Source organism: Priapulus caudatus, unplaced genomic scaffold (genome assembly GCF_000485595.1).
Source record: "Priapulus caudatus unplaced genomic scaffold, Priapulus_caudatus-5.0.1 Scaffold73, whole genome shotgun sequence".
Taxonomy (NCBI): domain Eukaryota; kingdom Metazoa; phylum Priapulida; class Priapulimorpha; order Priapulimorphida; family Priapulidae; genus Priapulus; species Priapulus caudatus.
Genome location: NW_014577134.1, coordinates 218,718 through 229,823, shown reverse-complemented (window position 1 = coordinate 229,823; position 11,106 = coordinate 218,718). Strand labels below are relative to the sequence as shown.

General features: G+C 48.6%; 1 long non-coding RNA gene across 1 annotated transcript in view; it reads right to left on the bottom strand.

The window, feature by feature from the left end:
* Positions 1-306: 306 nt before the first annotated feature.
* Positions 307-11,106, bottom strand: part of LOC106821434 — a 99,344-nt gene continuing 88,544 nt past the window's right edge. Inside the window, exon 3 of the long non-coding RNA XR_001395732.1 lies at positions 307-345. This is a non-coding gene — a long non-coding RNA (uncharacterized LOC106821434). The remainder of the gene's footprint in view (positions 346-11,106) is intronic.

Here is an 11,106-nt window from a genome sequence, read left to right as displayed (position 1 = left end):
ACACACACATCACACACAGCAACACACACACACACACCGCTAGGCACACACTATTTGTATATATATACTATATATATATATATATATATCAGGAGTAGATAATAGGGTCTATTATCTACTCCTGATATATATAGGTGTATTCCATAACTACACTATATACACTAAATCACACACTATGGGGTACTGGTCCTATCACCACAAACATGCAAACGTAAGCTTTTTAGATTTTTATTAAATATCACAATATTTGGGTTAGTTAGGCGCATGCATGCAAGTAGAAAAAATTTAACCGAAAACAAAACATACATGTCCCATCCAGTCACCTCTTTCTTGATAACTTTGATCCTGAAGCATAAACATATAGACACATTACCAATAAATAAACACAGCTAAGAAAATTCAAACAAAACCCGAATAATACAAAGTCATAAGTATAGACAGCGTTTACACTGTATAACATAAAGCTGCGTAGCAATAGCCATTTCTCTAAATAACAGAAATACACATGCAAATATTTGGCTACACTGTTACGGCAAGCACAATTAATTACATTTTCTATTTCTATTACAAAACACTGATACATTAGACAATAGGAGCGAAGTGTCGATGGTAAGAGGAAAACTGCGGAGAATGCTGCAAAGGGCAGTTCGCTTTCTCAGCTTAACTTTCAACCTACTTTTTGTGGAAGCTTTTGGCAAATCCGCGGCGGTTACAGTGACTAACAGCTGCGCTTTTGTTTAAATTATTGATGCGTGCAAACATTGATAGAACTAACTTCATAGATGCCATAACAAATGCTTGAAACCCTACAAGAGCCAATTTTACGATTTGATGCTTGAATGTAGTTCGCATGCGAGTCACTAATGAGATAAAAGATCGCAAATTGATAATTAAACCTATTATAATTATCGCGCGCGCGAGAGAGAACAATGATTGCAATTAGTGGGAGCGTTACAGCTGTATTTCAATATCAGAGAATACGCCATGATAAGTGGCAAGTTTGCCAATTAACCGCAAATTGCGTGAGATCGGCCACACTTAGTACACTGGCAGCTAGTGGAACTGTGCGCTGTCTGTGAGCATGCTCGATTTTACCAGATTTCTGTACATATAACTAACTCGAATGCATGTCGCTTGGCAAGGTGATACGGGCGACAACAGACGTGAATTTGCCCATCTTCATTAGTGTTCGGAACTTTATGCACTTGGTAGCCACAAACGCGGAAGACTTACAGAATTGACACTGGTGAAACAACGTCACGCGAACTCGATATACGATATATATATATACCTTTTCCCCCGACTAACGCTGGGTTCCCCAGCTATAGTATATATATATAAATATATATAATAAATATGTGTTTTGTCAGGGGTTGCGCGCGTGTGCGTGCGTGCGTGTGCGTGGGTGTGCGTGCGCGTTTGCGGGCGCGTGTGTGTAGTATATACACTATATGCAGCGTATTCTAGGACATCTACAGGAATGATAAAATAGAGCATCTCTATTGCGTCACTCCTGATATCTGTGAGTGTATACAGAGATCCGTTCTGCGCGGGAACCTCACCGGTTTCGCCGGCAAAACTGCACCCGAATGTGGAAAAAAATGCAGACGATTTTATAGGGGATAATTCAATTTCCAGAGTTAAAGATCGCCGGCCAGCTGCTGCTATCACCACGGTCGACTATGGTAAACTCACACGGATGCGAGCCTCTCATCACGCGTGGAAAACCTCTCACGGCACTAGGCACGGATTATGCACACCGACGACTACACTCTGTTAAACGTTTAGCTGTGTTTTTAGGGCTGCGGCTCAACAATAATCTCATCTGATTGAAATATGAAAGCTATTTATATAGAGATTGTTGGCGGTGGCCAATTGAAACTTCGTCGACACCGTATGCACGCGTGGTGAAAGTTTGTAGCGCACTAAAATCTAGAGTGCTACGAACGGAATCAAGCGGATGCTGCTGCATTTCAGTGCAAATTTGAAGACAATTACATCACGAAATGAAGGCGCGTAGCAATTTCGGGACAGAGACTGTACACTGAGATAATAACGAAACTGCATGGCGCAGTTATCATCGCAAAGCGAGCGTGAACACCACTAGCTTGCTGGCCTTGTACGCTGCCGTTCACCATGCAGATGATTCGTCTCGGTGCATGCAGAGACGGCCTGTTGAGCTGCTTGGTTGCTCTATGCCCACAATTAAAATGTCTCGGTTTGGGATAACGAAATGGTAAGAAAACAAGCAGGTGCACGTTTACAAGTTTCATTAGGGTAAAAAACGTACCCAGTCGAAAAAATGTGTGCATGTACATTGAGGCCATTTTTTTAAATCCTCGCGCGGATAACGATCGATTTCTGACATTGAATGCAGATTCCCAGAAATCACCACAACAGATTATGTGGATTACGTAAACTAAGACACCGTCTGAAATGCAGCGACGCGAGATCAACTAAACAAGAGAAATGCAGGATCGGTTACCCGTAGCCAGTGTTCTACGACAGCTATAAGCTGCACTCCATAGAATAATAAATGCTTTATAATGACACGTCAATAAAAATCATCTGAACCCCTCCCCCTCGCCGTCACCCGGCACCGACAGACCACGTATTGACGTAGCAAAATACTATCCCGACATATGTGCACGCAAATATCGCACACTCCTTCATCTGCTTCTTCTCCTCCTCCTCACCCTTCTCGTCCTCCATACACACATAAAGCACGCACGCACAGGCGCACACACGCACGCACGCACACGCACGCACGCACGCACGCACGCACGCACGCACACACTCACACACACACACACACACACACACACACACACACACACCACAACACTCGATACGGACGCATGGCGGCACACACACTAGCCACACAATAAGCGGACCACGCGCACGCACGCGCACACGCGCCACGCAACGCACGCAACTCAAATGCGCAGCAGTACACATGTGTCAGCCAAAGTTGGCTCAACGAATGGAGTCATATTTCTAGTGTTGTACCACGTAATTCGTATAGGCTGAATTTTCCTTAAGCAAGAAGAAGAGTCACTTCAATGTCCTTACTGGCACCTTACTTGATCGGAGCTAGTGAGTAAGCACTGTCATCGGAGCGAAGCAGCAGAGTACAGAAGTAGACCAAAAAGTGACAGGCACACCACCATAATAATTATAATATCATAATCTTCATTGATCATACATCATCATCATCATCATACTCATTCATCCTCATCATTAATTAGCAGCAACAGCGCAGGGACCACCAGTAACAGACCACATCCAAGCACCAGCTCGCAGATGACATCAGGAGCAACAGTAGCAGAAGAGCAGGAGCACAGGTAGCAGAATCAGCAGCGAGCAACAGTAGCAGCTTGTGTAAGCACAGTGAGCAAAGTAACAGAAGCGCAAGGAGCAGCAGTAGCAGTCCTTGAAGCAAACAGGAGCACAGTAACATATCAGCAGGAGCAACAGTAGCAGTGATTTTTTAAGAAGCCAACAGGAGCCAACATGTAGCAGCTAGATTTTTTAAAAGCAAAGGAGCCAACAGTAGGCAGCTGAGAAGCCAACAGGAGCGCACAGTTTAGCCAGAAGCAGCAAGAGCAGCAGTAGCAGCTAGGAAGCAACAGGAGCAACGTAGAGCAGAAGCAGCTAGAGCAGGCACAGAGTAGCAACAGTAACAGAAACTCAGCAGGATGCCAACAGATAGCAGCTAGATTTTTTAAGAAGCAACAGGAGCCCAAGCAGTAGGGGCTAGAAGCAACAGGAGCAACGAGTAGCAGAAGCAGCAAGAGACAACGTAGCAGCTAGAGCAACATTTAGCAACAGTAACAGACAATCAGCAGGAGCCAACAGCGCAGCTAGAAGAACAGTAGCCAACAACCAATAACACACATACATAAAGACAACACAAACCAAAAAAAAAAAAAAAAATAAAAGACTCAGCAAGAGCCACAGTGTAGTCATCAAGCAGCAGGAGCAACAGTGGCAACAGTAGCAGAAGCGCAGCGAGAACAGGCTAGCTAATCAGCAGGCGACAAACCGTAGCAGAGAAGCGCAAAGCAGCAACAGTAGCAGCCTAAGAGCACAGGCAATAGTAAACAGAATCACAGGAGCAAACAGTAGCAGAGCCCGCAGATTCCAACAGTCAGCCGCTAGAAGAACCAGGACAGAGAACAGCTAACAGAGATTTCACGCGAGAGAACCAGTAACAGCTGGATTTTTTAAGAACGCACAGAAGCACAGTAACGAGATCAGCAGGGACGCTAACAGTAGCAGCTAGAAGCCAACAGCGCAACGAATAGCAGAAGCGCAAGAGCCATTACAGTAGCACGCTAGAAGCAGCAGGAGCCACATAAATAATGCAGGCAGGCAGCAACAGTAGCAGAATCAGCAGGGCACAGTAGAGATACAGCAGGCTCAGCAAACGCGAGTAGCTAGAATCAGCGGCGCAACGTAGCAGGATCGCAGGCCGCAATCAGTGGCACAGTAACGATCAGCAGGGGAGCAAACCGCAGCAGAAGAAAGCAGTAGCAGCACGTAGCACGAGAGCAACGGCGGCACAGTAGCGGCATAGCTGCCGCACAATGACAAGCCGGCAGTAGCGTGCAGCAGCTATCTTTAAGTCACAAATTGGTACAACACGCCACCACAAGCCCGTGTTGAAAAACTCAAACGGACTAAGAAACCGAAAGCTCAAAGCAAATAGAATCGACACTTTATCATATCGTTTTACCGCTAATTGCTCTATAAAACCAATATAATAAAGAAGCGCAGCGACCTATAGAAGGCTTCCAAAAAGCCATTCCAGGGTGCTTTAGAAAAACTGTTCTAAAAAGGTGAAGTGGATTTGGATGGGTTTGCTGTTATTGAAGTAATCACGAGGCGGATGTTCTCACGTGAAAAGGCTTTGAGTTTATATCGGGGTGTATTATCAGCGATATGTCGCATTCTTATTCAAGCCCGCTGAACCTTGCACCAAATTATAGCCTGAAGGGACTGAGCCACATGCTAACAGTGTATAACGAATAAATACAACACCATATACACCGTAGGAATGAAAGTAGCAGGCTTATCAGAAAGACTGTGAGGAGAGAAGGGCAGAGAGAGCGGAGAAAGAGAGAGAGAGAGAAGAGAGAGAGAGAGACGAGACATAGAAGAGACAGAGACTAGACAGAGACGACGCAGCGACAGGAGACAGAGAACAGAAACGAGACAGAGAGAAGAGAGAGAGAGAGGGAGAGAGAGAGAGAGGAGAGAGAGAGAGAGGAGAAAGAGCAGAGAAAGAGAGAGAGAGGAGAGAGAGAGAGAGAGAGAGAGCAGGAGAGCGAGAAGAGAGAGGAGGAGAGAGAGGAGAGAGAGACGAGAGGAAGGATGAGAACGGCAAGGTGCGGTGGTGCACAAGCGAGCAGGGAGATGAGAGAGAGAGAACGAGACCTAGTGATCACATGCACGGCACGACCCTATACGCGCCTCGCCGCTGCGCACGCTACGCAGAACGGCACGCACACACACAACACACACACACAGCACACCACACACACACACAACACACACCCACGCACACAACGACACCACACACAAACACACCCACACACACAGCACACACACACACACACACACACACACACACACCACACACATCAACACACACACAACAACGATACACACACACACACACGACACACACGCACACGACCACACGACACAGCACACCCACACACACAACAACACAGCCCAGCACAACAACCGACCCACACACACTACACACAACACACCACCACACGCACACACACACAGCACACACAACACCAACACATACACCCACCACACACGAGGCTGCGCGCGAAGAGATGCGAGGAGCGAGCAGAGAGAGGGACAGAGAGCGAAGGGACATAGAGAGACTTTACACAATAGTTATTGTAAACAGCGCAGAGTCGTACTGTAATGTGACACGCGCACACTGAACACAGACAGCGGCTGTAGACACGGTACTGGTACCTATACCTAGTATTATGAGATATACTACACATACATATTCACCACACCACAAGGCGCTCGGCGCAAGCACGCATTCACTCGACGACGGCACGCCCCGTATTGCACGATATGCAATCACACGCACGCACGCACCCCCACGCATTTCATGCAAACCGCGGGGGTTGATGTTCTATAGGCGGAGGAAATCGACTATGCTGCGTCTCGCGACTGCAAGGTGCAAGCACTGAGCCACTGCCACAAATAGAAAGCCAGGCGCGCTCGAACGGCCGATTATTAGGCGGATCCCTTCCTGGCGCCAGACGTCATTCGACAGTCCTGAAACGGAGGTAATTACACGCCGACAGTCTGTTGCGGCGCGCGGCCTGTGTCCCACAGTCCGCCATGTGCTACTTATCAATTCATTAAGTTGTCCGGTAACCGAAATGGCCGCACGCAGACACTTGTTGTAAGTGATTGATCACTTATCTTGTCTGCAGTTGCTTGTTTAGCCGCCGATCGTGGCGTCGCGAGTCGCGGCCGCCGCTACTTCGTTACTTATTCACCGCGCGGGGCTAGCCCGCACGCACAGGCCTCAACCATGCACCACTCTCTCCTCCTCCTCCTCCTCACTCCTCCTCCTCCTCCTCCTCTCCCCGCGCCGCCGCTCCCCGCTCCCGCTCCCCCGCCCCGCGCCGCTCGCTCACCACGCGCGACCAAACCGCCGACGGACCTGCGCCCGACGTTTCCGATTAGCGGCGCGTTGCGTGCGCTGCGTTGTCGCGCATTGGCGACCTGCTGTCACCGACGGAGGGCGGCGTGGTCGGGTTCAACCAGCGGAGGCAGTAGCGGAAAAAAACGCAGGCGTTACGCGGCAATACCGCGTCTACTGCGTGTACGGCCGTTACCACGCTTACGGCGTCACTCCGTCGTTACGGCGTCACCGCGTTACGGGTCGGGCGTACACCTTACGCGCGTCACCGCGTTTACGGGGGTACGGGCGTCACACGTTTACGGCGTACCGCGTTACGGGTGTACGGGTCACCACGCGTTTACTGCATCACCGCGGTTACGGTGGTCTCGGGGCGTCACACGTATAGCGGCGTCACCGCGTTAACGAGGATGGTACGTGCGTCACACGTTCGTGGGCTACGGCGTTACGGCGTTAACGCGTTACGGGCCTACGGGCGTCACCACGTTACGGCGTCACCACGTTACGGCATACGCGCGTTACGGGGTACAGGCGTCACCCGTTACGGCATTACGCGGTTCTTACGGGGTACGGCAGACCATGTGTTACGGATCTCGTCACACGTTACGGTGCTTACGGCTGCTCACCGGTATGTACCGTGCGTCTCCGACCACGTTGCGGTTCTCACGGAGTTACGGGGTAACGGCGTCACCACGTTACGGCGTAACTCGACTCGTTACGGGGTACGGGCGTCACACGTTACGGCGTCACCACGTTTACGCCCCCGTGCGTCATTCTGTGGTTACTTGTGGCGAACGGTACAGGGGTCACCACGTTACGGCGTCACCGCGTTACGGGGTACGGCGTCACCACGTTACGGCATCACCGCGTTACGGGGTACGGCGTCACCACGTTACGGCATCACCGCGTTACGGTGTACGGCGTCACCACGTTACGGCATCACCGCGTTACGGTGTACGGCGTCACCACGTTACGGCATCACCGCGTTACGGGGTACGGCGTCACCACGTTACGGCGTCACCGCGTTACGGCGTTACGGCGTTACCACGTTACGGGGTACGGCGTTACGGCGTTACCGCGTTACGGTTTACGGCGTCACCACGTTACGGGGAACCGATCTATAGTCCTACGGGTCGTTGGTCCTACGGGTCGTTGGTCCTACGGGTCGTTGGTCCTACGGTTATTAGTAAGAGGGGTAGAGTGAATGCCCAATTTTTTTTAAATAATTTTTTTTATATTTTAAAATTTAAAATTTAAAATTTAAATTTTTCTAAATTTAAATTTTTTATTGTATTTGTTTACATTTTTCTTTTGAAATTTTTATCATGCAGCGTATGGTGGTACTCATGCTCGTCAGAGAAAACGTCGAAAAGGGTCGGATTTTGACCCTGTAGCATCGTCGGCGCCGTCTTTAGAAAAAGGAGTACTTTTTCCAGGTTAACCTTCGATGTTTATAGGGTCACTTTTACGCCCGGTTTTCGTCATTCGATTTGCCTTTTTCATTCCTCATTAATTTTTACATTCTCGAAAGGATACGCCGGGTTTTCTTTGTCTCAACGTCAGACTAAAATGGGCAGTCACCACGTTACGGCGTCACCGCGTTACGGCGTTACCACGTTACGGGGTACGGCGTTACCACGTTACGGGGTACGGCGTTACCACGTTACGGGGTACGGCGTTACCGCGTTACGGGGTACGGCGTCACCACGTTACGGCGTTACCGCGTTACCGGGTCGCCGCGTTACGGGGTACGGCGTTACGGCGTTATCGCGTTACTACGTTACGGGGTACGGCGTTACCGCGTACGAGGTACGGCGTTACCGCGTTACGGCGTTACGGCTCTACGGGGTACGGCGTTACGTATGGCGGCAGCAACGTACCGCGACCGCGCCGTGTTGCGCACCGTGTCGCGATGCGTTGGTCCGTACATGCACGCCACTCGATGCGGTTAGGGGAAATTTGACCATCACCTTAAAAGTACCACGCGTGAGTGGACGAATTGAAACTGCCGGGATGGTGACTACGCGCGCGCGTTTGTGTGCGGTCATCATAAGTTGGCCGTGAGCTCTGATTCAGTACGAGAGAGAGCGAGTAATGAGCGAGTAAGGAAGGGAGGGAGGGAGGGAGGGAGAGAGTGAGAGACGGACGGAGAGACTGAGGGAGAGAGGGAGGGAGAGATAGAGAGAGGCTCCGACCGACAGTCAATAGCATTCTGGACTGACAACAAAAGTCCCCTGGCTCCTCCAATGCGATCGTTGATACGCAACGACGGGGTCCGTCCATACTCCATAATAGACATTGTCCGTTCTTCGGTGAAGCAATTGCCACCGCCGGTCGTACCCTCAAGGGTCCAGTGCTGAACCGAAACGTGTGCAAACATAGAATTAGGTGTTATGAGCAGGTATATGGATGCATCGGAGAATATGCGTGACTGGGTGGATGTATGGATGGGGCACTTGTAAAGTCTCTTCAAGCCAACCGATAATGTATAGGATGCATACGATACTTGCGCATGCTACATGCATCATTCTTCTGCCCTCCTCGTATTCTATACTGCACAATTTCATGCCAAACAGTTATTGTTTTCACTATTTGGAAAAGGACTTTGTTATTCATATTTTATACTCCTGCCTGACGTGAGTTTCACACTCGCATTACAATGACCTTCAACATGTCTAGACCAGACTGTGCACAGACTGGTAACGTGACCTTCAAACTTTCTCTCCTATCCCAGAAGCCTCAGGAACGTTCTTCCTACTGTATCTGAAAATATTTTGTACAAGTAATGGATGGGAGGAGTAATGAATGACACTGCGAATAAATGTATACCTTGACACAGCAAAAATTAAACACAGATATTGTTGCAGCAAGTGCTATACCACCACCACCACATATTATTGTATAGTGCCCATTATACCTCGTCGTTCCATGGGTATATTAGTATCAAATCTTTATGTGAGTATTAAAGGGAAAGGTTGACACTCGACCCCAAGGTTTCAATGTTTTCAGACAATATAAATTCAGTATGACAGCAGGATATTATATCAAGAGCTAATAAATACCAATAGGTACAAATAATAAATAGGTGTTTATTAGCTCTAGATCATATATATCATTTTCCTTGTATATAGCGTGAGTTTCGTATTTTTGTTACCGAATTGAAACACCGCCAACACCGCCAAGAACTAAATACAACAATAATAAAACGATTTTAAAGTTGCGATGACTATTGCAATACAGTAGTATAATTTCACTATGCATGCAATCGCGTAGCACCTGCCTTCCATGCTTCTCCAGCGTTTATAGTGTCTGAGGCTTAATTATTTTCGTTGGCAATTTATATGAATTAATTAATACGTGGATGTTGCATTTAAACAGTGGCGCAACACTTCGCACCACACCACACCTTCGCGGTCTGTTCTGTGAAACACCTTCCCGTCCCACCCCCTGCTAACCTCCAGATGTCAATAACCTTCGCACGAAATAAACAGCTATTTTTTATCGCCTGCTATCGTGGAGGTTCGGCCGACTCAAGTGCGATTAGGCAGAGCGGGCCATCCCTCCTCCGTCTCCGCACATGCACTGGCACCACGGTTCAAGGGGTTGCTACGCGGCCCACATCCTCACACCCCTTGCACCCACCCACCCACGGCGTAAGGGTTGGCCTGAACTATTTAACATAGTTCGAAATGCCCTATGCAAAATAACAACAGCTGACTTTAGGATGAAACTTGCACGGCGTTAAAAGTGCAACACGGCAGTTCGGCGGCGTGCCTGCATAGCTCACCGAACTACGCAGCTCAGCAACCACTGTCTAGACGTGTGACCTTTCACCCTAGCTACAGTTATATCAACATACCCGGGAAAGAGTTACAGGGGCCAGAGCCAACAGCTGGGAGAAATGGGTGTGTGCCTCGCGCGCAAAAATAAATCACATTAACATTAAAGCAACTGCCAAACAGCTTGCCTACAGTACTAGTGGCACAACGCTATCGACACGAGCATGACAAATGTGCGCTTTCATAAAACTGGGAAAGTGACGAAAGCATTCGAACAGAAAACGTTCAATAATTGACGTGTGCTTACTTATCCTTCTACTAGAGTTCATAACAGAGGCCTTCGATTATCCACCAAACTGTACTTCCTCGCTACATTTCACCGAGCGTATTGTAATATCGTTTAATGTTTCCATAAATCCATTAATACAAATTCGCTTTACACCTGTAAAAAAATTACCATATTTCCACCGACAATAGCAGTAATTTCGCACGGTGTTGTGGGGGAGGGAGTGGGCACCACATGATTTCCACGTTTCTAGTCTCAGCTTCTTACTTCGATAGGTAGACTGACGAACCCCCTGCGGGGTCATACCTATGTGTCCCGGTACCTATGTGTCCCGGTACCTATGTGTCCCG